General features: G+C 42.3%; 1 long non-coding RNA gene across 4 annotated transcripts in view; it reads right to left on the bottom strand.

Annotated features, from left to right (window-relative positions):
* Nucleotides 1-7,927, bottom strand: part of LOC132683014 (uncharacterized) — a 60,532-nt gene extending 52,605 nt beyond the window's left edge. For 3 of the 4 annotated variants that reach the window (XR_009611999.3, XR_009612000.3, XR_009612001.3), the window contains exons 1-3: nt 7,808-7,927; nt 5,683-5,774; nt 1,145-1,232 (exon numbers count right to left, since the gene is read on the bottom strand). This is a non-coding gene — a long non-coding RNA (uncharacterized LOC132683014). Of the gene's footprint in view, nt 1-1,131; nt 1,233-5,682; nt 5,775-7,807 lie in introns of all 4 variants that reach the window. The other variant, XR_014138148.1, reaches the window with a different exon arrangement.
* Between the last annotated feature and the right edge of the window lie 18,098 nt (nt 7,928-26,025).

Raw genomic sequence — 26,025 nt, 5'->3', positions numbered from 1 at the left:
TTAACAGTTCCAACTGAGACCAAGTGACCCACACAGCCTAAAATATACGGTGCTTTAACAGAAAAAGTTTGCCTACATCTGCTCTAACATATGTCATTAAAGGAAAAGAAAAAAACTTAAATCTTTTACAGCACTAGGTCAAGAGAAAATGTATCAACACATTGAGAAATAGTAATACACATGTATTATTTAGAAATTTAAGGCAACGAGAAAATACAACCAAAAGAATTCAAAGTGGCTGCCTCTTGGGTGGGATCAGGGCACTACTGGGTTGTTTTTTTTGTTTTTTTTTTTAGGTTAAGTTTATTAATACTATTAAATTTTTCAAAATAAGAATGTAACTACTTTGATAAACAAACAAACATGTAATACCAGGAACAACCACAATACCCTTCCTTTATCCCACCTTTCTCCGTAGTCATCACTCCCTTTCTCTCCTTTCATACCACAATTTCTTGAGTTAAATAAAATCTGTCTTCTGCCCCCTCAGTCTAAGGAAACTGTTCTTGTTAATAGTATGGACATCCTCCGTGTTGCCAAATCAAATGAACGTCTTCTCCATCGTCTTATATGATTCTCAGCAGCACCCAACACAGTCCATTCTTCCTTCTGTCTTGAAATACTCTACATTTAGCCTCCTAATTTTCCTCTCCCTCAGAAGCTGTCCCTTGCCACTGTTCTATGCAGGCTCTTCTGTGCCACCTCAACCTTTTTGAATCAACTTGTCTCAGGCTTTAGCCAGCACCCTATTACACTATCAATACTCAAGACCCAGAGGTCTTATCCAATCCCAAGAATCCAGTCCAAATCTTTCCTTTCACCACTTCCTTGACATTCTGCCAGGTTTTGCAATACTTAGTTATTTATTTAGTTTATTATGACTAAAACCAGAGCCCCTGATAATTTCCTACAGTCCTCACCCCAGGCCTCCTTCCACCCTGCTTTGCTTCATTTATTAAACTGCACTCCCTGGTAGCTCAAACCCCAAATTCAGGAGTGATTCTTGATTCTTTATTTTTTTCACGACCTCCTCGAATCAATTACTAAATTCTAACCATTTTACCTTCAAAACATATCTGCAATCTGTTCACTTCTCTCCAAGACCACAGCCAGCATCTTAGTTCCACCAACCATCATGTCTTACCTGGTCCACCGCAATGGTTCCTAAGTGCTCTGTCAGCCTCTGTGCCTGCCCCACCACTGCTCATTCACCACACGGTGGCCAGAAAGATCTGTTTAAAATAAACCAGTTCATCTTTAACACACAGTCCAATCGATGACTTCCAACTGCTCACACAAGAAACTCCAAACCCTTTATCACAGTCTACAAGGCCCTGTGGGATCCACTCCTGCTTCCCGCTCCCCCTTCACCTCAACCTTCTTCTCACCCCTGGTGCTCTGGTCTCCAGTTCTGTGAACACTTCAAACCTCGCTCTGCCTCCGAGATTTGTACTCGTCCTTCCTGGAATGCTTTTTCCCCAACGCTACACAAGGTGGCTCCTCCTTCTGGCCCCAAGCAGGAATGTACTCTGACTGAGGCTAATGGGGTAGAGCGGGGACTGTGTAGCAAATCAATCCAAAGCTTAGGGGCTTACAACAGCAATGCACTGTTTTTCATAACTTTGTGGGTCAGGATTTCAGGCAGGTCCCAGGTGGGTGGTTTTTCTGCTCCATGTGATGTTAACTGGAGCCACCTCCTCAGCCTCGTTCAGCCGGCTGCACTGAGAGATGCAAGAGAACTTCACTCCCACGTCAATCCCAGGTCATCCCTGCAGTGTGGTCTGGGGCAAGGCATGTTTGCTCAGAAGAGCAAACATTGATTAAATGAGGCCAGGGAAGTTACTAACCCCACATGACTTGCACCTAACACAGATAGGGAACTAGAAAAAAAGTCAATTAAGTGGATTAAAATAATATCTTTTTCCAAATAAATATGTATGTTCATGCACATACTAATAAATACATTTCTGAATGAATAAATATGTCAGATTTAGAGACAGGTAAATTGCCTGTTCTTGCACCATTATTAACCAGCTCCAGTTGCCCTTTCTCTATAGCATCTCTGTCTCCCTCTTGGAAAGAGAGGTGATTAAAAATGGTTATGCAAGGGTAGAGATGCCAGGCACCTTAGAGACTCTATCAGTGGGCACATCTCCAACTTCTGCCAAATGTTCCCATCAAATGTTCAGACTATCTCTGTATATTAGCTCATGGCGCCTTTCTACCTGGAAATTGGCCTCGGTCCCAGTTGTCCACCTGGTGATGTTCAACACTTACCTCTAGATATGTGTTCTGATTTCATGTTCCCCTAGCACTAAGCACTGCCATCATAACTATTCCATACTTCAGAACTCATTTCATACTTTGTTCACTGAGGATCAGATTCCTTCTTTTATTTTAATCAACTGCACAGACCCTGACGTTGAGCGAATGCCTACAATTCTGACTTTTCTTTTGGGACACTCCAATACTGCATGTCGGACTCCCTATCACTGCTGGACCCATCACCTGCCACGTGCTCCTATCCCTTCATGGCTCCATTCTATCATTCAGTGGGGCTGCCTCTCATATTCTGACGCTGGTTCTTCTCCCCAGTACCTGCCCCGTGCCAGTGGATGAATCTAGATCCAAGCCTTTTCTTAGTGTGTCCCATCATGATGTAATGAACCTAATCAAAACTGGCCAAATTCTGACAATTAGTAGGTTTGCAGCATATTCTCCAGTATTTTTTCCAATATGGTGGTACTGACTACTTGGTCGCTTTGAATTTGTTGGATTGCCTGTGACCTCCGGTCTGATTTTTCAAACTTGGCCACCTATTGTCTAAACGTCACAATGATCTGGGGGGAGGTGAAGTAAGCAGGGGGATGGGAATTGAAGATGCCAAAATAAGGTTTTAGAGAAGAGCAGAGTATACTACTCATAACCATGGGAGCAACCCAGGTATCATCAAGACCAAAAATGGTGCAGAAGGTCAACCAAGCTACCCAAACAAGAAGACAAATAAGACAGTCAAATCCAGAAGAGGCAAAGATGAACTTAAAATCTGGCAGAAATACATGGCAGGTCCATCATCAAAGGCCTTGGCCTATTTATAGTACAATGCTTTTGATCTATTCAGTCTGGAGATACATTTAGCAGTATCATTACTAATACCAATGAATTTCCTCTGACTTTATGCAAAGAGATAATATGGTATTAAAAAAGACGTGAGCTTTATAAGCAGACAAACTTGTGTAAGATCCTTATTGTTGCTTACAGGTTAAGATTCTCTATAATGTTAGATGGTGATTACCACATTGTAAGGACTCCATAAATGGCAGTGACCATTAGGCAATACATTCTAATCTGCCTGAGGGAGAGATGAGTCTCACTTGGCTTATGTCCCCAGTGTGTGTCAAAATACTTAGCACATGGTAGGTGTTCAACACATGTTGAATGAAAGAGATACTTGAAAGAACTTGGCCAAGAAAAGGTGAACTGTACTTTCATTTCAACTCACATGTCTTTCACACAATTTTTCAGGATGGACATTCAGTCCTCTTTACAATTTCTCTCTCTCTTGATATTTAACTTGGGCTTGCTCTGTTCGGGTCTTTGGAAGTGGACACATCTAGTTTGTTCTTGGTTCTTAGAACCTCATTGCGATGTTCATGACCCAAGATTATGTTTATTTTGGGATAACGTGTTTTTCTTGTAAAACCTAGCATTTATTCCATTCACTATATTTTCAGTTGCCTTAGTTATGCTTAATTAAGGACAATGACTCATCAAGATCTGGTCCCTCCTACAATCTATCTTGCTTCCCTTTATTATAGTTGGTCTCCAAAATCAGTTGGTGTTATAGTTCAGTACTTCTCAAACTTGTGTCAGAATCACTCAGAGATGTGGGGGAAAACCCAGAATGCAGGGTCCTACTTCCAGAAATTTTCATCCAGGCAGTCTGGATTAGGATCCGATAAGCATTTCTATTAAGTTCCCAGATGTTGATGCTGATGTTGTTGGTCCACGGACTATACTTTGACTAGAAATGCTCTTGCTCTATGATATTATCCAACTTTCCCCCAACACATAAGCATATTTACAGTGCCAAATCTGTGATTTTTCTCTTCTATCTGCCTAGAATATCCTTCCCTGGTCTTTTCTTTCAGGAAATTTCTACTCATCTTTCGGAACCAAATTTAGTATTATCTCCTTGGCAATACTTTCTCTGTTCCATCTTTTATCCCAAAAGAATCAGTCCCTCTTCTTTAGCTTTATCCCTAGTCCCTTTCATCTAAACACAATTGAGCATCTTTCCTCATTGTGCTATAGTTTGCTTTTATGCATCTGTTTTTCCCACTAGATTGTGAGTTCACTGAGGTCAGAGACTCTATTTTGCTAGAGCCACATGTCCCTTTCACCGGCAGAGTTTTGTATACAAAGACATTTATTATGTATTTGTTATTGATTAAATTATCGCTCCTATTTCTTCCTTCCTTAGGTTAAACTGTAATTACATTGCAGCTTCATACCAGAGGTTTTGTTCATTTTTTTCCTTTTAAAAATATTATATACCAGATGGCACCAGAAAGCTTTAGTTTAATTCTCTAGGGGCCTTGGGGGTATTAGGTAACTGCTGTGTACAACAAGGATCACAAGATCACAAGGAGCACTGGCACAGTCTAACAATTACAACCCCCTTTAAAAGCCATTGTTGTCCTCAGAGACTCCAGACAGGCCAGTCATTAGTGACAAAACATCATCAACACACTTTCGAGATAGAAGGATGTAGCCTGCATGTAATGGAAGGAAATTGGACCAATGAGACTATTCACCTGACCTACCTGAGCTTCATTTAAGGTCGGAACCAATCAAAGCTTGTAAATTAGCTTGAGATTCATGGGGAGTTAAAAAAATATGTCTCGGCGGTGGTAAAAACATCTGATTTACTACTTCTGATTCCTTAAGCTATCACATTAAGGAGATCTCAGCGCAGCCCCACAAAGAAAAAGGATGTTTCCCTCAAAGAGTTTCATTTGCTTGGTTTAAATTTCTCATCTAAGCATTGGCATTTCTAGACAGAAGCAAGGAAGGGTTATAGGGAGCTGGGGGGAAATCATGCATATTAGTTTTACATAATCATGTACCCTTACTTTCAAAGGATGAGCCGTAATATCCTGTATCCTGTGCTTCGGTGAGAACACCTGCCCAAGACTGATGGCAACATACAACAGCAAGGATCCACTGAACTAGATCCCGTCACATAGTTATCCCCCACATCCAGGAAGTTTAGTACCGTTGGCTTAGCCAGCTTCTAGGGTGATTGGCCAACAGATTAGCCAAGTCTATGTTCAACAGGCATCAGTCTCTGGAGGACCAATACCTACTTGAATAGAGACTGTAAAGACAGGAGTTCAATATGAGGGCAAATTGTCTATCCAAGTCAGCCCTACGATGACCATACTTGATTTTGCAAGTTTAATGAAAGCATGGATATTTATATTATACTGTACATTATGATCAAATACAGCTTTACGTATTTGCTCAAATTGTTCCAGGTTTGGCAACTGAAACTTCCTTTGGTTGGCTCCTGTGACCCTTTGACATACCTCCCTATAGTTGGAGGTTTTTATTGTTGTTGTCTTAGCCCTTCCTTGCTTGCTGGCACTACAAGATTTTCTAGGCCATGTTGTGTATTACCTGTCTCGGTCCTAGAATCAGCCATTTTCCAAGGAGACCTGGTTCCCTTTATTGGTGAATGGCATTGGTCTTGTTGCTTCGGGTCTTTTCAGCTGACAAGGCAAGAAAGTATATTTGTAAATACCAATCTGCATATACGTGTATTTGTAAATGTTTCTATATGAAAATGTCTCTATCTGCATTAGCCTAAACATGAATTCATACCGATGCCTGAAACTCTAATTAATTACTACTTGGATCATTTTGACCTTATTCCCTTGCTTATCTGTAAACTGCCACTCCAACAGTGAGAAACCTGGCTCATACAAGCTGATATTAATTTATTTCATCAGTTCCAGTATACATGTATAGCAGTTTCGTAATTTTTAGCCCATACAGACATGGGAAACAACTTCATCAACGAGAGGACAGTGTTTACATACAGTCCACTTTGCCTTTAATCTTAACCGTCTCTACTCGTTTCCAGAGTGACTTAGTTCAGCACATTTTCCCCTCATCGTCTTTATACAGATTCTCCTGTAAACTTTCTGCATTCCATAATTGGTTCCCTCAACCTCCTAAGTGATCACCATTTATTTCATATATCAATGTTCACTCTTTGTGCCATAAAGTTCTATGGATGTTGGCAAAAGCATAGTGGCACGTATCTACAATTGTAATATGATAAACAGTTTTATTTGCCTAAAAAAATTTCCTTGTGCTTCACATATTCAATTCTTTTCCCACCCAGAACCCTGGCAATTACTGATATGTTTACTTCGTCTTAGTTTTGCTTTTGTTAAAATGTCACATTATTATAACAATATAGTATTTCACTTTTTTTCAGATTGGTTTCTTTAACTTAGTAACACGTTTAACATTACCTATGCATTGTGAGGTTTAGATAGATCATTGCTTTTTATTGTTGAATCGTTTTCCATTGTTTTAAATTTTTTTTTAACGTTTATTTATTTTTTTGAGACAGAGAGAGACAGAGCATGAACAGGGGAGGAGCAGAGAGAGAGGAAGACACAGAATCCGAAACAGGCTCCAGGCTCTGAGCTGTCAGCACAGAGCCCGACGCGGGGCTCGAACCCACGGACCGTGAGATCATGACCTGAGCCGAAGTCGGACGCTCAACCGACCGAGCCACCCAGGCGCCCCTGAATCGTTTTCCATTGTAAACATACACCAGAGTTTCTTTATAGATTCACATATTGAAGAACACATTGGTTGCTTCCAGTTTCTAGTCATTATAAAGTTACTATAAACACTGCATGCACATTGCATATGTGTATGAGTTTTCAAATTATCAAATACTTAGGAGGGTGATTTCTGAGTCATACAGTAAGATCGTGTTTAGCATTGTAACAAACTGCTAAACTATCTTCCAAAATGGCTGTACCATCAAAACTGAACGGGAGCTCCTATTCCTCTACATCTTTTCCAGCAATTGGAATTGTCAGTTTTTAATTTAAAAAAATTAGCCAAAAATAATAAGTGCACAGTGGTAAACTTGATACATAAAAGTAGATACGTGCTTTATGGTTAGATTTTTTAAAAATAATGTTCAAAGGTACATTGAAGTTTCTTTAAATACGAACCCTCCTAAGTGTATATATCTTTGCTTACATAAAGAAACCATCAGCTCCTCGATGCGAGAAGGAGCATTAAAGTTATTTAGTAGAGCTTTGGTTCATGCACCAACATCACTATCATCACCTGGAAGCTTCTTAGAAATGCAGTATCTTGGGTCTTAACCCAGACCTACTAATCAGGATCTGCATAATAGGACCTCCAAGTAAATTAGGTACAGGAAAGTTTAGGAATCATTACTCAAGAATCATAATATCACAGATTCATAAAGGTGGAAGGAATCTGCCATTTGGCAGGTGAGGAAACTCTCCAAGAGCTCTGTGCTCGGTGCGTGCTCGTATGTATGCAATACTGTGTCGCTGATCCTCTTGAGTACATATTTTCTCAAGGAAGGTGGTGACAGCTTGCTCAATTACTCAAAAAGAGTAAAAATAAGCTCAGGCTCATTACTCAGTAATACAAAACAATATAAATTTAATCCGAAGTCATGGTGAAAGTCATTGGGAAAATGATACTTACATGAAACAAATTCAGTGCAAGGATAACTTACAAAGCCCATCAGTTGTGTACGCGACGCAAGCCAGCAGTCATTCCTCGCTGAGCATTCACTGAGCAGAACTGTGCTGTCACTCACATTAAGGTAAAGCACCTGGTCTCCATCTGGCCTCCAGGAAAGCTAAAAATAATAATAAGGCATTTTTTATTTACCAATACCAGCCTTGCAGCTGTGAACTCTTAATCTTACAATAGCACTTAATCACCAGCTCACTAGAACATAAATAACCCCCCGGGCCGGGGATTGATGTAAACATTCTAAAATGTGAGCTCAAACCTGTAGCTGCCCCAGGAGAGTGGGGACAGTTACATCTCCCCCCTTCCTCAGCTGGGAACAAGTACCTGCAGAGAGTGCTGCCTTCTCAGCCCCAACTCCATGTCTTGATGAGGTCTGAGGTACAACATCTCAGGACCCGCCCAGCTAGCTAAGGCAGCGATGCCTTCGGGGACACCCAGAATTCATTCGACACTGTGAGTTTCAATCTGGGACGCAACACCTGAGATCCTTGCTACACGGATTTAGTAGAGATCCTACATGGATCCTTGCAACATGACCCCTAAGCCAGCACTTGGGAGCTTATTAGAAATTCAGACTCTCAGGCTGCACCCCAGATCTGCTGAATCAGAATCTGCACTTTCACAAAATACCCATGTGATTTATAGGCACACGAAGTTCCACTGGTAAGGAAGGAAATACAGTAAGGGACAAGTATCCAGGTGAGGGGAAGGAAAAGTTTTTCCTCTGCCCTTCAAGGTCTTCCAGTTGGACTAAGAATTAAATTAAACAGCAGGAAAAATAAAAAAATTAAACAGCAGGAGAAAAGTTTTATTGTATGTGCAAGGAGACCCAACAATGAAATTGAAACAGAAAAAAAAAAATGACAAAAGCAGGCAGTTTTTATACTTTTCAGATAAAGAGACAATAAACTTGTGAACAATTGACAGGACAAAGAAAACTTGTGTTTGGGAGTTTTAATTAGTAAGCAATTCTAAACAGAATGTGGTCTGTGGTAGTACATTAGCAAAAAGTGACAGAGTTGTTTATATAGCCTCCTTGGTTCTAAATTTCCTGTCTCTGCTAATATGGATGTTTCTTTACCTCCTAGTACAGGGAGGTTGGCTTTCACATGGGAGATTTATTCCTTGATCTTAGGGGACAGAGGAGGGTCTGAGGCCCTTCTTATACAAGCTGTCTCTTAAGTAACTTTTATTTAAAATAGCCAATATGCCAAAGTGGCACACTTTAGGATAGCCTGACCTTGGCCCCTAAACAGGCCATGCTTTGAGGGTGAGTAACTTACATTTCTACATTACATTTAGATCAGCCTTATATCTGAGAGCCATTAATATAGACATATATAGCAACATACAAACAACAACTTCCAAGGCTAAAGGAGATACACGTCCTTACTAGGAATATAGCTTAAGTGCTAATACAAAGATAGCTATTAGAATCGCTCGTTAGGGATAAGGTCAGCAAGGACTACAGCGAGAAATTCAAACAAACTGCGAGTCCTTGAGAACTGCTCTGTTCCTGGGAAGCCCACCGAAGTTACTCAAGGGAGCAGATGTCTGGGAACAAAGAAAATTGTAAAGTTTCAGGGCAATCGCAGGGGAAAACAAATGCCTTTTAGGTCATGCTTAAATGATTATACAGGTTTTGCGAAGTTCCGGCGGCTGCTTCCGACTATAAGAAAAACTGACCACAAGGTTGCTGGCTGCCAGTATAAAGCAACTCTGAAGTTTGTGTTGGTTCTCAAAGCCCTGAGAATGATCTTCCTGTCTCCTTACTTGCCATGAGTAATCAAAAGCCATTTGCTTAAAGCAAAACACTTGGTCTGGTCTCTTGGCTGATGCACCCGAAGCGGAAAGCCTTTTGCGTTCTGTGACAGCATCAGATTTAGCTCCAACACTAAACTTCAGCTTCTCAGGCTGAGCCGTAACTCCATCGGGTTTACAAAGGAATACATGACATAATCTAAGGCACTTAGCACAGTCCCTCACATGAAAGTGCTGAATACATATTATTTATCAAAATTCTCGTGTGAAGCGTCTCTTCTCCAAGAATGCAACGACGAACGATCTCTACTTTCAGAAGTTTTGTGTATCTTATGAAGTTTTATTCATATAAATACAAAAATGTATGATGGTGCAAGAAACTCCCACTTTGTTTTTCTTTTGATGGTTGCTGAAGTGGGACGCTGGGATCTGAGAATATATTGAATTCTTTTCACGGTTACTGAAGATTGGGGGGTTCAAGCAAAGATTAATTGTGGCAGGGCTCTAAGGGAGATGGAGAACATCTAGACTTCAGTAGAAGAAGCTGTCCGCACATCTCCTGTGCCCTCTCCTGGCTGGGAGGGTTGCTTTACCCTAGTGGGTTCCGCTGAGACTTATTAACTCCCAAACTGTGTCCCTAAGCCTTCTTAGGGAAGGGGAGTGGGGGGAAGGGTTGGGGGGGGAGGGGACGGGGTGGGGGGGGGACTATGATGGGTTCTCCCTCCTATCCTCAGCTCTTTCAACACTGGTTTGGGGGGTCTACTGAATATCCGTTTTGTTGCTGTTGTTGTTGTTGCTTTGTTGTTGTATTATCGTTATGATACAGACCAATGCTGTGGGATTCGACATAACCGGATTTAGATCACAATTCTTCTACTTGTTAGCTTTTTGACAGAAAATAAGTGTCTCAGACTCAGTAAGCTTCAGTGTCTTTGTCTGTTCAATGGGGATGGCACCATTCTCTGAAGTTGTAAAGATGAACTAAAATTACGTATGCAAAGTGCATGGCAGAATGGCTCCTAGAAAATGTTCAATAAAGGGGAGCTTTGTTAGGAGGATATGTTTCCTCCCTGAGGAAGCTGCCTTCTGGGCCAGCCTCTAAAAACTCCACACATGACGACGCCGAGCCACCGATGCCCTGTCCTAGTCTGAGATTGACCACTAGGACACAGCACATGGCCCTGATCTCAGGGCCTCGGGGACACACTTCTGGGTACGGTTGGTTTGAAGTGTGTGTACAGGGTTCCTTACACAATCATTGACCTTGGGGGCAAAAATAGGAAGTGAGTACTATATAGCTGAAAATATCCAAGATTTTAGAATAGCAATTTAGCATTAAGCATTAAGAGACACTGTCCCTGTTTATGGACAAATGTTAAGTTGCGGAAAGCTGTAGTTATCAGCCTATTTCCAAAGGAAAAGTAAGGCAGTTGAGCAAGTAGGCATACCCTTCATTTAATGGAACAATCTGAGGAGTAATTAACCCACACGGAAGTTAAGCCCCAGATTTTGATGGGGCAGCTTTAGAGTTGATGCACTATTGAGAAGATTGCTAATTAGAAATACATAGTTGTTCACTGCACCCCACCTTTCCTGGCACAGAGCTCCTAAAACCCTTGGGATTTTCAGGGTGATAAGTCTCTTTTTGTATACAAATGAGATGATTGATGGCTGAGGGCTCCTGGTTCAACCTCAGGTAACCCTGGGGGCTAGGTTACCAGGGGAACCAACCAAGTAATTAGAGGGTTGGAACTTTCAACCCTTGCCCTCCAAACACCATCCCTTTACCCTCAAACCTGCGCTCCAGACCTCCAGGCTCAGGGAGAAGGGCTGGAGACTGGGCTCAATCACCAACACCCAGTGGTATAATCAATGAGGCCTATGTAATGAATCCTCCAAAAACTCCTACTCAAAGGGGTTTGGTGCTTCCTAGTTGGTGAAGATGAGAAAGGGTTGGGAGGGTGGCGAAGTTGGAGAAAGCACGTAGCCCACACCCTTTCCCACATATCTTTCTTTTGGCATCTCTAACACCTGAAGGTTCCTGAGTTGTATCTTTTTATAATAAGCCAGTAATCTAGTCAGTAAACTGTTTTCCCCAGTTCTGGGAGTCACTCTGGCAAAATAATGAAAGTGAGGAAGAGACTGTGGAAACTCCTGATTTGTAGTCAAGTCAGATGGAAATTGTGGGTAACGTGTGGACCCACTACTTAAGATTGGTGTCTACGTGTGGGGGCAGGACAGTCTCATAGGACTGAGCCCTCAACCTTAACCTGTAGGATCTGACACTAACTCCAGGTGGATAGCGTCAGACTTGAATAGTAGGACCCAGCTGGTGTCTGTAGAGAATTAGAGAATTGCTGGGTATGGGGAAAAAAAATCCCACACGTTAGAAGTACAGAAGCATTCTGTGGGTAGAGTTGAGAGACTAAAGGAAGACACGGGGAGCTTTCTTTTAGTTGATATCAGTGTGCAGAGGAAACAGAGAATGGAACTTTTCTACACAAACGGTCCGTCTCTACTTTTGATGATGGGAGTCAAGGAAAAAGTACTGTAAGACTGGTCCCTATCACACACTGAGCTACAGTGGTCAGCTGAGCTTTCTTGTTCATTCGATGACGTCCTGAAATCCAGTCTTACATCATGACCTTCCCTTCCATGAGCTGGTTCGGTAGAAATGCAGCAGCAGCCCCGGCTGGCTGGGAGAGGATCCCTGACCCTCCACCCATCTTTAGTGACACCCACTCATATAGGACACACCTGAGTATCCTAGCTTGGTGGCTGGGGGTTGTGAGCCAAAGAAAGCAACAGCAGCTGTTTTGCCCATACATAGCTGATTTAACCATACTTCTGTTTTAGAAGCATAACTGTTTAACCAGGAGGGATTTGGGAGGAGAGGAAGTATAATTTTCTAAAGTTGAAGGAACTGGGCTTTTCTGTTATGTCCACACCTAATTTCAAATGAAGTGACCATAGTGGCATCCTGGGATGGCCCACTGGCTAATACTGACATATGTGACAGGGTAGTTGTAATACCAGCACTCAGAATGACTTCTCGATTATTCTGTGGTGCCCACTCAAAATCTCTTTGGCTACTGTATCTCTTTGGCCTGGATCATCTGGCTGCTGTTGAAATCTCCTGACCATAAAGCTAAGGACCCCTCTCTCTTATTCCTCTGGTCACTTGCTTTTTCAGTGGGAATAATTGGTCTGTTTGAAATAAAGTAATATAAAGAATTCGAGTAATGCTGCTTGATGACAAAACTAATATTCTGTGAACTCATGTTATTCTGTATCCCAGCACATTTTAAGCTTATTTTCTTTTCAGCACATAGAATAATTATAACACAGTGTAAAACCTTGAGAAACAATTACTATTCTAAATATAGATGAATAAAACACTACTGTCCACTCCTGGGAGCCAGAACATACATTATTTAAATGGAATCCTTCCCTGGAATGACATTGGCAATGATGGAGCTTTTCCACACTGCTGTGCTGTTCAGAATCCAGGAGTCAGGGGTCATGACCTACTATTCCAAATCCTGTATGTTGTCATTTTTTAAACACTGCAACACTGCCCACTGTTGAGGGGTAATGCTGTCACTTTCCCTTCCAACACTGTCAACCAATAAAATATGGCAGATCTCTCTAGGTGTCTAAATCCCTCCCCAGCTGGGCTATTCAGGATGGACTGTTCTCTTTGACTGCAAAATATCTGTACAATTATCTACCACTTGAACTTGGACTTTCACAGCTGGATCTTCATTCTAGTTCTGCTTTATATTGACTATGTGACATTAAACAAGTGGCCCAACTTCTTTTGGCCTCAGTCTCCTCCTGCGTAAAATAGGGTATAAGATTGTCTTGTAGAGATAACCGCCAATAGTTCCACCCATCCCTGTACACACACACACACACACACACACACACACACACCCCAGTCTTTCCTCCAAGAAATGGAGTCTCTTTCCTCTTGCCTTGAATCTGGCCTTCGAGTAGTGTTTTCCAAAAGGATTCGACAGAATTGAGGCTGTGTCACTAAGCACTTGTGAAGGAGTTGCAGAAAAACATGGTCAACGTTCAACATTGAAAAGAGCTTTGGCTTCAGATAAGTGGATAATTCTGACTCATCCGTTTATTTGTTGCACGAAGCTCAGTGTTGCACTCACTCTAGAGTCAGTTTTCTCATTGTAAAATGGGGTCACTGTAGTGGACCTCCCTGGGGCCTTGTGAATTGACCAGCACAGTGCCTGTCACTTAGCATACAGTCAAAAAATAATAGCTACTATTATAATTATTAAAGCATGCACCTCATCTCCTTGTTTCCTTCTCCTTCCCTGCCCTCAGTACTGTTCAGGGTGCCAGTATTTTATATACAAATTCTTGACATCTTAAACTAGTGTAATATAAAGTATTAGTTATACTACTACTAATTCTCTTCAGCTTAAACCACTTATAAGTTTAAAGGGGCTTCTAATATTTACTATTCGGTTTGATTTTTAAAAGGCCTTAGTAATTTGGGAAAATGCCATTACCTTCATGTGTCAGCTTCTGCTGATAACAAATCATTCCAAACTCAGTTGCCCAAGACAACATCATTTTGTTGCTTATGATTCTGTGGTTTGAGAAGGTGGGCTCAGAGCTTAGAGGAGAAGGTTCCTCTCAGTTAACCTCAGGATGCTTAAAACACAGATGCTGACCGGGCATCACTGAGGTTAGTAGAGCCAAGATGGCCTCACTCACATGCCTTGGCTTTGGTCTTAGCTGTTAACAAGGTGCCTTGATTCCCCTCCACATGGTCATTCTCCCTCCAACAGGATAGCCTAGGATCCAGAAGAACAAAATGTAGAGCTGCCGGGCTTCTTCAGGCTCAGGCTGGGGCTCACTGCTTTCCTGTGTTGTTGGTTTCTGAAGTGAGGAGGAAGGAAGCAGGAAGCAATGCCCCATGCATGGCTCCCTCCAACACCCGTTTATCGCCTCGTTTGTGCTCTTGCTGGGCAGGCCCTCACTTGCCCCTTCTGGGTATCATGAAGGAACAAGGGGCTGAGGAGGTCCAGACCCAGGCTCTGGGGAGCACAGACAGTGCAGCTTTTGACTGTGTACACAAGGTGCTTTATTCTCCACAAGGTGATCCATGCTAAACCTCCCCCACGGGTTCAGAAAGACAGATATTCAAGAATATAAGCAGTATAGTGAATTAGTGGACAGAAAGAGAACAAGCTTCAAATTTTCTGACTTTCCCATCCCCACGAAGAAAATTCACGCTGCTTCTCATTTACTTATGTCTTAAGCAGCCTGAGCTTAACCGGGGACTCCGATGGGAACCACTCAGAATACTGAAAGTATAATAAGGGACCGGCTGTGGTGCATTGCAGATGTGTGGACGCTGATCTCCAAAAGCAGAGGCAGCGGGTCCCATTCTGCTGGCCAAGCAACTCGTGAAAACCAGCAGATGATCTGAATATTGTGTTTGAACATAGCCTGTTTGGACAGCCTCTGAACATAATCTGAAACAGAAAGACAAAGTGAAAAAAAAAACCAAACAAACAGCTAATACCTGGTACATGGGATCCATAACTACTCAGAAGTTTCTGGAGATCCCAAATCTCTCTTTCCCTGAATAGTATGGTTTCTGTGTGAATTAGCTGGATACATTATCTTCTTTTTTTGTTTTATTTTGCCTTCGTGACAAGCCTAATGCTTGTCGTATTTTATAAATGTTATTAGTATCAATATCCTTAGAAACATAATTTGAAAATAATTCGTGAAAAATATTTACTGATACTTATAATCAAGGTATTCATGCATTAGTAAAGGTGAAAGAGGATATCATTTTCTTGACTTCATCTCCTTGGATTTGAATTTCATTACCTTGTAAAATTTGCACCTTTAGCCTTGCACTGTGTGTTTAATTCCTCCTTACTAAAAGCCAAGGATCCATTTTTAAAATCTCCCACAGAGAAGTGTTCAGATTTCTTTTTAAAATCCTTTGTGTTCAATTTCAGTTGTGGGGAAACATTCAGACACAAAACCAAAACAAGACATTTTCATTCACCGTGCATTTTAGAAAATCCATTTTGAACTCCTATTCTCTATTGCCAGCATTTCCTGAGGTAAATTTATTCTGTATGCTCCTTGGTCTGAAATAGCTTATCCCCTCCAAACATCTGCCAATATTCAAATTCATGCTGGGAGAGAAGAATATTTTGGAAGCAGGTGTACAAGAGGAGAACTTTTCCTTTCTTCCCTTTCAGGTTCTTTGGATGGTCTAATAATTAAATTGGCGCGAGACAGATTGACAGGAGGAAAATAAATTTCATCTTGTATTACAGGAACTCATAGAGACAGGAGACTCAAAGAAATGACCCAAGAAGGCAGCTTTTATGCCTTTTAGATGAAGAAACAACAAATTTGTGAAATTTCACAATTAGTGAAATTAGTGAAGAAGTAAAGTTTTGTTTACGCAGCCTTCTCATCCCTAAAATTCCTGATCTCTGGTGGTGGGGATCTTTCTCCTGGTACAGGGAAGGTACCTTTCACATGGAAAATGTATTTCCTGTTTTCAGGGGGACAAAGGAAAGTCAGTGTATCCTTGCACCTGTGGTTTCTTAATTAACTTTAATTCAAAATAATCAATATGCCAAAGTGGCATATTTGGTGATGACCTGCCCTAAACCCCATAACAGGTAACTTAACTGTTACTCAACTACTCTGAGAGGGTCCCACTTAAAACTCCTTTAATTTTTTCCTTTGGCATCACTACAACCCACAGACAGATTCAGGATCCAGTTGCAGAAAGAATCTGGGAAGGTGCTAACTGCATAGAGGATAAAGTTGGTAATGGGGAGGTTAGCCAGCACGTTGCATAGACAAAAGAGAGAACGGACAGCTACCCTCAGTAAACCGGCTGCTAATTAGCGTTCGGTGAAGCCACATCGAAATAAGCACTTTCAGGTAATTGCTTTCAGGAGTTGTCTGAGTGCATCCCTCAACAGTTGATTTCAATCCGCATGATGCTGGGTGTTGTTGGGGGACAGACCATACAGCTGAGAACAAAACACAAGCCACAAAAAATAGACAAGAAATACTTTGTAAACCTTCAAGTTCCATTTGAATTTATCACTAGCTCCTTTTAAACCAGTGTGCCAGGTGTCCCTGTTAGCCGGTGTGGTTTCTTGCCTGAGTTTTCACAGCCGTTAAATTGAGAAGGACTATTTCTCCTTTCAATTACTTGGTAATATGGTTTGAGGTGGCCAGTCAGTGCTCTTAGATGGAGAAACAAAGTACCGACGGATTACATAGCACACAGGCTCGGAGGGCACAAGCCTCAGGGAAGAGGAAAAGGAAAGGAAAGGAAATGAGATTAAGCTAATCCTACTTTATCTCCAATTTCACTAACGATTAGAGCTGAGTTGCAAACAGGAGGACACAGATGTATTTTCTTTGACCTACATAGTGCTTGAAAAAAATTGCTGTACATTGAAAACTTGGAAGATGTCTCATCAAAATCTGGATTTTTTTTTTTGGCTTCTCTAAAAGAACCCAGAAGATTGGGAACAGTGGGCCAAGCTCCCCGTTGGCATCAGGAAACGAGAGCTGTGTGAAGTTGGCTCCTTCCGAGGGACCACCTGTCTCCTGGAGTGTCAGAGGCCACACCTGATCTACTCTCTGCACCTGCGTTACCTGTCTGTGCTTTGCAGGTACTGCAGTGGAGACTCTTCGTTGTTTTGGTTTGGTTTTGTGTTTTGTTTTTTATAAAATACCAAGGTTAACCAGAGAAGACTACGATAATTCTGGGAGTCCTGGAATATACTAGAGTCATGGTGCCATCCCAGAATACTCCCCTACTTCTTTCTTTTTCTCCCGGGTTTCCTGTGCTACTTTGGGATGGTTCTTCTTGCGGGGTTGCTGCCAGTAAGGCTGGGACTCAGATGAGCTACTCTTATGAAGAGCTTTGGCCGTGAAAGCTGACCTAGAGGCTGTCACCACACGTCCCATCCCTGCCAGCAGCAGCAGCATGACAGACAGAAGTAAGAGGTCGTGGGGCACCGCTTGCCCTGGGGGACGCTGCAAGGCCAAGGAGCCCATCCCTCCAGCACAGGGCTATCTCCCTACGGCTCTCTCTGAACAAGGACAGAGAAAAACGTCTCTCTGCTCCCCTGGGTGATGCTAGTTTCTGTCCTGGAAATGCTGGCCTGCTGTTGGTCAGCTGCCCACCCCATGGCCTTTTGGCCATGGAGCACGCTCTCTCCCAGGCCAGCCTCCCTCAGTCACTTGTGCAGCTCCTCGAAGGCTGGGCTGAGGGACTTCTGTTTCAGCCGCCCAGATGGGCCTTTCTCCTCCAGACTCTTGAGGGGGGGAAGCCCTGCACACACACACACCTCCACGCCCGTTCTCATTTCTGGTCATAGAGTGACTATCTGCCTCTCTTGAGTAAAGCTCCATGGGCTGGTTATTACCGTATTGTCTCTTTGCTTCAGACCTACTCTTCTGAATGCTGCTCTGTGATGCCAGAATTGGGACTCTGCAAAGCACACGTGTCGGTCAGGATTTAACCAGAGAAGAAGAACTGGTAGGATACACACACACACACATACACACACACACACACACACACACACACACACACATACATATGTATATACATGATTATCATGTATATAATCTAATTGGCTTTATTAAATGATTCATGAATCAGATGGCATGATTCATGCCATAAGTAGAGGGGAGGCCCCACGTATATGTATATTTTTAATATTTACTTATTACAAGGAATTGGTTTATGCCATCGTGGGGACTGGCTAAGGAAGTCTGAAAGTCCAAACTCTACTCTGATGCAGGCATTCAGGAAAAGAAGTTCACAGCCAGACTGGAACCCAAAGGCATGAGCCAAATATCCACAGGTGTCTCTCTATTTGTGTCTCTGCTCTCATTCTCTTTCTCCCAGGAAGCCTCGGTGTAACTTTGAAGGGCTACCAAGATCATCCAGGATCACCTCCCTTACTTACAGCCGACTGATTAGGGTCTCTAGTTTCATTTGCGTAATCTCTTCAGAGTGACATCTAAATAATAATTCAGTTGAATCGTTGGAAACTATCACCTTTGCAAGTTTACATGTGGAAAAAGCTATCACGGTGCTAAGCTATCCCCCTTAGCAATTTGGCACCTACACACGTGTTCTTTTTTTTTTTTTAACGTTTATTTACTATTGGGAGACAGAGCGACACAAAGTGTGAGCAGGGGAGGGGTAGAGAGAGTGGGGGACACCGAATCTGAAGCAGGCTCCGGGCTCTGGGCTGTCAGCACAGAGCCCGATGTGGGGCTCAAACTCACAAACCGCGAGATCATGACCTGAGCCAAAGTTGGTCACCTAACCGACTGAGCCACCCAGGCGCCCCCACGTGTTCTTAGACCCTGCTTAAATCCCCAAGTAAAGACAATAAACACATGTCTGTCAGACTTGATACAAATGTTCTGCAAACAGCTAAAATCCTGCAAACCATTCTCCGGGAAGAAAATGCAAAGTTGTTCGGTGACGTTCAGTCTCATTCTCTTTGGGTATTCTGCAACTTAAATACTGAGGGATGTATAAAGTTGACTATGATTAGCCTATGTGGCTGAGCCTATACACAGCATACATTTCTTCCACCAGGGTGACTTTGCTCATGAGCCGGTTGACAATGGCAGAGGTTGCTGGGCGGGGGGAAGGGCTGACTGGTGTCCATAGAATGGGTCATCTTCTCCACTTGATTATTAATATTCTCCTCTGCTGAGGTGACCCTTTCAGAAGCATTCAAATTGTACACAAATATCTTCATGTCCTATGCCTACCTCCACAGCCTATCCGTATATCTTTTCCTCAGACTTCCTTGGGACCAACTTTCTAATTGTGTTCCTTCTAAGTCCCTGGCCAGTGAGCCAATCCATTAGCCACAGCCTATGAATTGACACAGACTCATACATCTGGCCATTTCTCCTCCCAAGCAGGATGAATAAAAGCTGGACACACTGCTCAAAATTCTGCATATAATAGAATGTTCTTACGACCCTACCCTTTTGAGCTGTCCCATCTCTTTTCTTTAAAAAAATTTTTTTTAATGTTTATTCATTTTTGAGAGACAGAACAGAGCATGAGCAGAGGAGGGGCAGAGAGAGAGGGAGACAGAATCCAAAGCAGGCTCCAGGCTCTGAGCTGTCAGCACAGAGCCTGACGCGGGGCTCAAACTCACAGACCGTGAGATCATGACCCGAGCCGAAGTTGGACATTCCACCGACTGAGCCACCCGGGTGCACCCCCCCCCCCCACCCCCCCATTAATTTCTTTTCTAGGAACATCGCGATCAGCTGGCCAACCACATAGGGATCTGTGAGTCAGAATATTCTGTTTACTACTTTGGCTACCATTACCATTGTAGTACTTTGGCTACTACATTACTACCATTATGATAACCACACCCACCTTGTCCTTAGTGATTAGTGCCTTTACTTTACCCTTGACATCCCAGGATCCCATCATTCCCATTGCATTTAGGGATTCTGGTTAAATAGAGTGGTTCCTACCGTAATTTATGACCTACAGAGAAGAGTCACCAAAGAACTTTTCAAGGAATGCTCACAAATTTATTCCTCACAGTCACGTGAGAAAATCCTATCATCCGGGCCCTCCAAAAATGAATGATCAGATCTTACAAGACGTATCCACTCTCACATTCCAATTACCTTGTCTTTGGATATTTTCCCCTACAGCATACCAAAGCAGTTCTGGCATTCTAACTTTATTTAGCACAGACCACCACTGGCTCCACATTTTAGAGAATCACTCCCCCAAAATGTTAGAGCCATCCCTAGCCTTTTGAGCCCAAATAATGAACCCAGAATCTTTGCTTAGTGGGCCCATAATAATAAATTGAGCCTGATTCAATTTTATATCCCTTCCACTATAATCCCATTCCTACAAACATTCTCCAGGTTTATGTCTATCTTGATTTTAAAAACCCTGTAGTTCTTAGGTGCATATTGACTTCCTCACAGGTAACTTTCTGTACCTCATCCTTTGTACCTCGTTCTTGCTGGGACATAAATCTAATTGTATGTCTGAAAGCAAAGAGGGTCATGAGAGTCGCTCTTGAGAAGGAGAAGGAGTGCCTTACAAGGAGAGGCCATTATAGATTCTTCAGACAAAGGAGGGTTGAGTTCCTCAGATAAGATGGAAGGGATACTTCTGTTGCCTAAAAAGACTCAGCATAATTTGGGGGTTGAAGATCCCAAGCTTTGTAAAGATCTTCCTACATGCTCCTATTCTAATTTTCAGGATCCCATTTCTTCCCAATCAGTACCCTCACCTTTCTTTTCTCCTCCAACTTTATTGAGACACATTTGATATATCACACTGTATACCTTCAACTCACACAGTGTGATTATTTGCTACATGTATATGTTGTGGAATAATTACCACTTAACACATCCTTCACCTCACGTAATTACCATTCTGTTGTTGTTATGGTGAGAACAGTTAAGATCTCCTCTCTTACCAATTTTCAAGTATACAAGACAGTATTGGGAACTCTATTTGCCATACTGTATCTTAGATCCCCAGAGCTTATTCCTCTTATAACTGGAAGTTTCTACCCTTAGACCAATATCTTCTCATCCTCCCCCCAACCACACCGCAGCCCTTGGCAACTTCCAATCAATTCTCCATTTCTAGGAGTTTGGCCTTTTTCAATTTTACCCATGAGTCAAATCATTCAGCCTTTTGTCTTTCCCTGACTTATCTCACTTACAGAATGTTCTCATGGTTTATCCTTGTTGTTGCAAATGGAAAGATCTTTTTTTTACGGCCAAATAATACTCCATTGTACATCGCACTACATCTATCCAATCATCCATCGATGTATATTTACACTGTTTCCATGTCTTGTGGGAATCATCTCTATTCATTGCTGAATTTGTATCTGGTAATAAAGGCTTGGACTTCGTTTATGCAACTGAATTTGTGTCAGCTGGGTTCCATTTTTGACAGGCATTTGATTTAATGCTATGCTGCCTTTTTAAGTTAATGCATTCCCTTATTTAGGAATAGGAAATAGATTTTACAAGTCAATGCTATGTGCTTCAGGTCAGCTCTAATCAATTGGCAGTGGCTGGTTGGGGAGCTGAATTAAGAGCTCTGAGGCTATGTCTGTGCTCAGTAAGAGAAAACGACAAACTGGTTAGCAATGTCCATGATGAATTCAGAGATGTGCAAACAGACGTACCACCGATCTGCCATTTCTGGCCTAATATTTAGTGCTTGGCGATGTTGCAAATTCATTGTTATTGTCTGATTGTTAGTGTGCATTTATCAAAGAGAAAAGAGCAGATTTCTGGTGGTCATCACCAACAAATACTGACATAAGTGCCTATATATGCATACAGTCGCATATATAATTGCATTTATACAGTTACAATAGCAAAGGAACTTTGCCTTCTCCCCTCCTCCAATACAGACAAAGGTCACAGATTTAAAGCATCATCTGAAATTAGGGTACTTTCAAGCACGTAGAAGTGAAATAACCATTCAGTACTTAATGGAAGAGTTAGGTCAAGTTGAGGGGAAACTCCTGGCCTTGGATTTAGGGAAACTGGCACTCTCTCCACATAGAAATCATTTGCAATGTTATCCAGGGGGCAAAAAATTTGTCTTTCATACTGGGGAGGGGAAACAACACCTGCTAATCATAACATCAGGCTCGTCCATCCACATTCTGGGTACACACAATGGACCACATCATATGTGTTCATCAATATGAATGGTAGCTTCCCCCTCTAGGACTCCAAACAATTTGCCTGGACAAATGACAAATGTGAACTGTTAGGTAAACACCTCTGTGTGTTTAGTCAGAGCACATTATTTGGAGGAGCAGGACACCAAGGAGGAAACAAAAACCCAAAACATTTAGGATATCCGCAGGGTTCTGAGGTGGCCTTCTTGCTCTCCGACAAACTGCTTCATTAAAAATTGTGTGTTCATGCCGATTTAGCTTCAGGAACGATGAGAAAACTTAGAAAAAGAGACGCCCCTTTTCCTTGGCTAAGCGGAGAGAGGGTGAGAAGGTAAGAAGAAAAGAGAAAAGAAAGCTACCAAGACAAAGAGCTGGAGGGAGAAATAGCTCTTCTGAGCCCCTTCCCAGTTTACAGATTTCGAAGGCAATATTTTGCATCAAGGAGAAAAGCATCTTGCCTTTGCACCGGTGGTAACTTTTCTTTGTGATACAGTTGCCATGGGGATGATGTGCCGGGTCATGCCACTTTATCATCTCTCTCTCACACATCCTATTATAAAGTAAGGACTTGGGATTCTAGACCATAAATATGCATCCACAAAATGTTAATCTGTAAACTAACCTGCCAACCAACTTCAGAGCCGTAATCGCTTCCCTGGCTGGCAGAACTGCTTCCCCCCCCTTTGAGAGCAACACAGGCAGCCAAGTGATGGGCACAGGCATCTGCAATTAGAGAGACTATTTCCTTTCTGGGCGTTGTGGCCTTTTGGGCCAAAGGCAGAAAATGAAAAAGAATGTAAATCGCTCTTGCAAGGAATGGAATTTACTAATGATATCCCCCGTTTCCGGGTTACCCGAAGCATTGCTATCTAATCCTTTGAAAATATTTTTTGAAGCCAGTCAGATTCTCTTTCAAACGTGTAGGTGAGAAATACCGCATGTAGATAAATCCCCAAATAGTGGCTTACTTCACGGATTTAAAAACGGAGCACGGTATGCCTCAGCAAAGTTCAGGTAATTGCGTGCGACGTGCCTCAGCAGTCCCCACTCCTTCCGAAGCCACTGACTGGCATGGGGGATATTTCTTCAGGGCTTCCGTGGGCTTCATTCATAGCTAAGCTGGAAATCCTAGAAGCCAGAACTGCACAAAGCCAACTGGAAAATAAAACCAACTTGTTTATAGTCCGGTTGCAGACCTGTCCGTCCCCTCAAACCAGTTGAGTTTCGGGAAGCAGCTGTCAATGCCAGCCATATTACTGAATTGGATGTAATACATATTTTCTATTTTCTATGCACTTCAACAAAAAGATTGAAGAGTTCCTTCAGGAAGAATTTAGCAACTTGCTGCTCTGTTCCAGACACCTCGCTCAACAGACTCGTTCTGCGGGGGTTACGTGTTCCTTTCTCAAGGAAGGAACCACGCTTAGTTAATTCTTTTGAAAGAGCATCTGGAATAATAGCATATGAAAACTATATGCGAATAACCCTCATAAAAGACACCACTTCTGCGATCTTGTGATTGTTCAGGAAATAAAAAGAGGGGTGCCCGGGTGGCTCGGTCGGCTGAGCATCCGACTTCGGCTCAGGTCATGATCTTGCAACTCATGAGTCTGAGCCTCGCGTCGGGCTCTGTGCTGATGGCTCAGAGCCTGGAGCCTGTTTTGGATTCTACGTCTCCCTCTCTCTCTGCCCCACCCCAACTTGTGCCATGTCTCTGTCTCTCAAAAATAAATGAACATTGAAAAATTTTATAAAAAAAAATGAAAAGACAAAATCAGTAATAATGCACTATTACCACAGACATCTTTTTCATGAGGGCTTATGTTATTACTCGAAATATTCATGGTTTCTCCCTGTGGAAGATGCTTTATTGATGCCAAGCATAGTCACTGAATTGCCTTGGCCAAAGAAACGTGAGCAGTAGAGACGCGTGCCATTTCCAGTTGAAGTGTGAGGAGCCATAGAGTTTCTACCATATTCTCTTTTCCCTCTTCCACACAACCCACCATGCCCAAAGAGTGTATGTCTCTTCAGTCTGGGTTCCAGAATGGTGACAACGTAGAACAGAGCTTTAACGCACCCAAGACAGACGGGATGTAAGATTTAGGGTTGTTACAACAATATAACCTAGCCTACACTGTTACACCTTATTTACAAAATGTATTCATTCTCTCAACATCCATTTATTAAATTCTGACATTGGGCCAGACACAGGACTAGGTCATGGGACTTTGAAGATGAGAAAGACCCAATTACATTATCCTTGAAGTTTCGCTGTATAGATTGCCTGAAATATGGCAATAAAACAATTTCTGTAAAATAAGTTCTACTCTCTTTTTTCAAAATACTAAGATCTTTCAGAAGACAGAATTTAACCGTTGGCGTACTGGATTAAAGATGGCAGTACGTTCTTTTTCACTTCCCTTGTCCGAATATGACGTTAATTTCTTTCACCCCTTGAACTGGAATAGAATATAGGGAGATTGCTACTGGACCCACTTTGGGTCCTGTTCTGGAAGTAGCAGTTTTGTCTTCTCCCGCTTGGTGGCCCTCACCCCTGCTGGATGATACTTGGAGAGGTCCCAGCTTGCCACGCTGTCTTGGCTGGGGGTCCAGTTATATGTATCAGGGAACAATATTCGATATTCCGACCCCAGCATATATCACGCGGAACAAGGATAAACCATTCCTGCTGTGCTCTGTCCCAATTTCTGCCCACAGAATCATGAGCATGCAAAACAGTTGTTGCTTAAGGTACTTAAGTTTGGGGGACTGCGTTATGCGGTAATAGATAACCAAGTGATGTAACCCAGAAAACCCAGAACTGCTTTCTGGGTTTGCTTTGAAACCCTTTCCTACTGATTCACTTCTAATCTCAGGATCTTCCTCTGCTTTTATAATCCCCTGACTCCTGGTAGTTTCTGTAGTTTCCAATAACATTTCTTTTTTGCAAACTATCCTTTGTTTGGAATTTATTATAAAGTACATTTATCAGCCTAAAATAGCACACTTCTCCAGGGCACCGTTGTCAAATTCTAGCATAATATATTCTATTCTAAAATTTCCTTAGATCAAAATTTAAGTGGGGTGCATGGGTGGCTCAGTCCACTAAGCATCTGACTCTTGGCTTTTGCTCAGGTCATGGTCTCACGGTTTTGTGAGTTCAAGCCCGGAGTCAGGCTCTGTGCACAGAGCCTCCTTGGGATTCTCTCTCTGCCCCCCACCCCATTCACACTGTCTCTGTCTCTCTCAAAATAAATAAATAAACTAAAAAAATATTTAAAAAAAACTAGAATTTAAGTAATAAGATGGCATGGGGAAAGTGAAAGGCAATAAAATGAATTGTTTTTTAATTTTAGAGAAAGAGTGAGAGAGAGAGCATGCATGTGAGCTGGGGAGGAACAAAGAGAGAGAGACAGAGAGAGAGAGAGAATCCCAAGTAGGCTCCACACTCTACAGAGACCAATGCAGGGCTTGATCCCATGACCCTGGGATCGTGACCTGAGCCATAATCAAGAGTTGAAGGCACAACCGACTGAACCACCCAGGTGCCCCTAAAATGAAATGTTTTTAATGGCAAATAAAATGAGGAACGTCCGCTAAGAAACACACAAGCAATTGCTGTTTAGGATTGTTCTATAAATTTAGGTAGTTTGATGACTGGCATTAT

This window comes from Panthera onca, chromosome C2 (genome assembly GCF_046562875.1).
Source record: "Panthera onca isolate mPanOnc1 chromosome C2, mPanOnc1 haplotype 2, whole genome shotgun sequence".
Taxonomy (NCBI): domain Eukaryota; kingdom Metazoa; phylum Chordata; class Mammalia; order Carnivora; family Felidae; genus Panthera; species Panthera onca.
The sequence above is the reverse complement of the archived record's forward strand: the minus strand, read 5'-3'. Positions and strand labels throughout refer to the sequence as shown.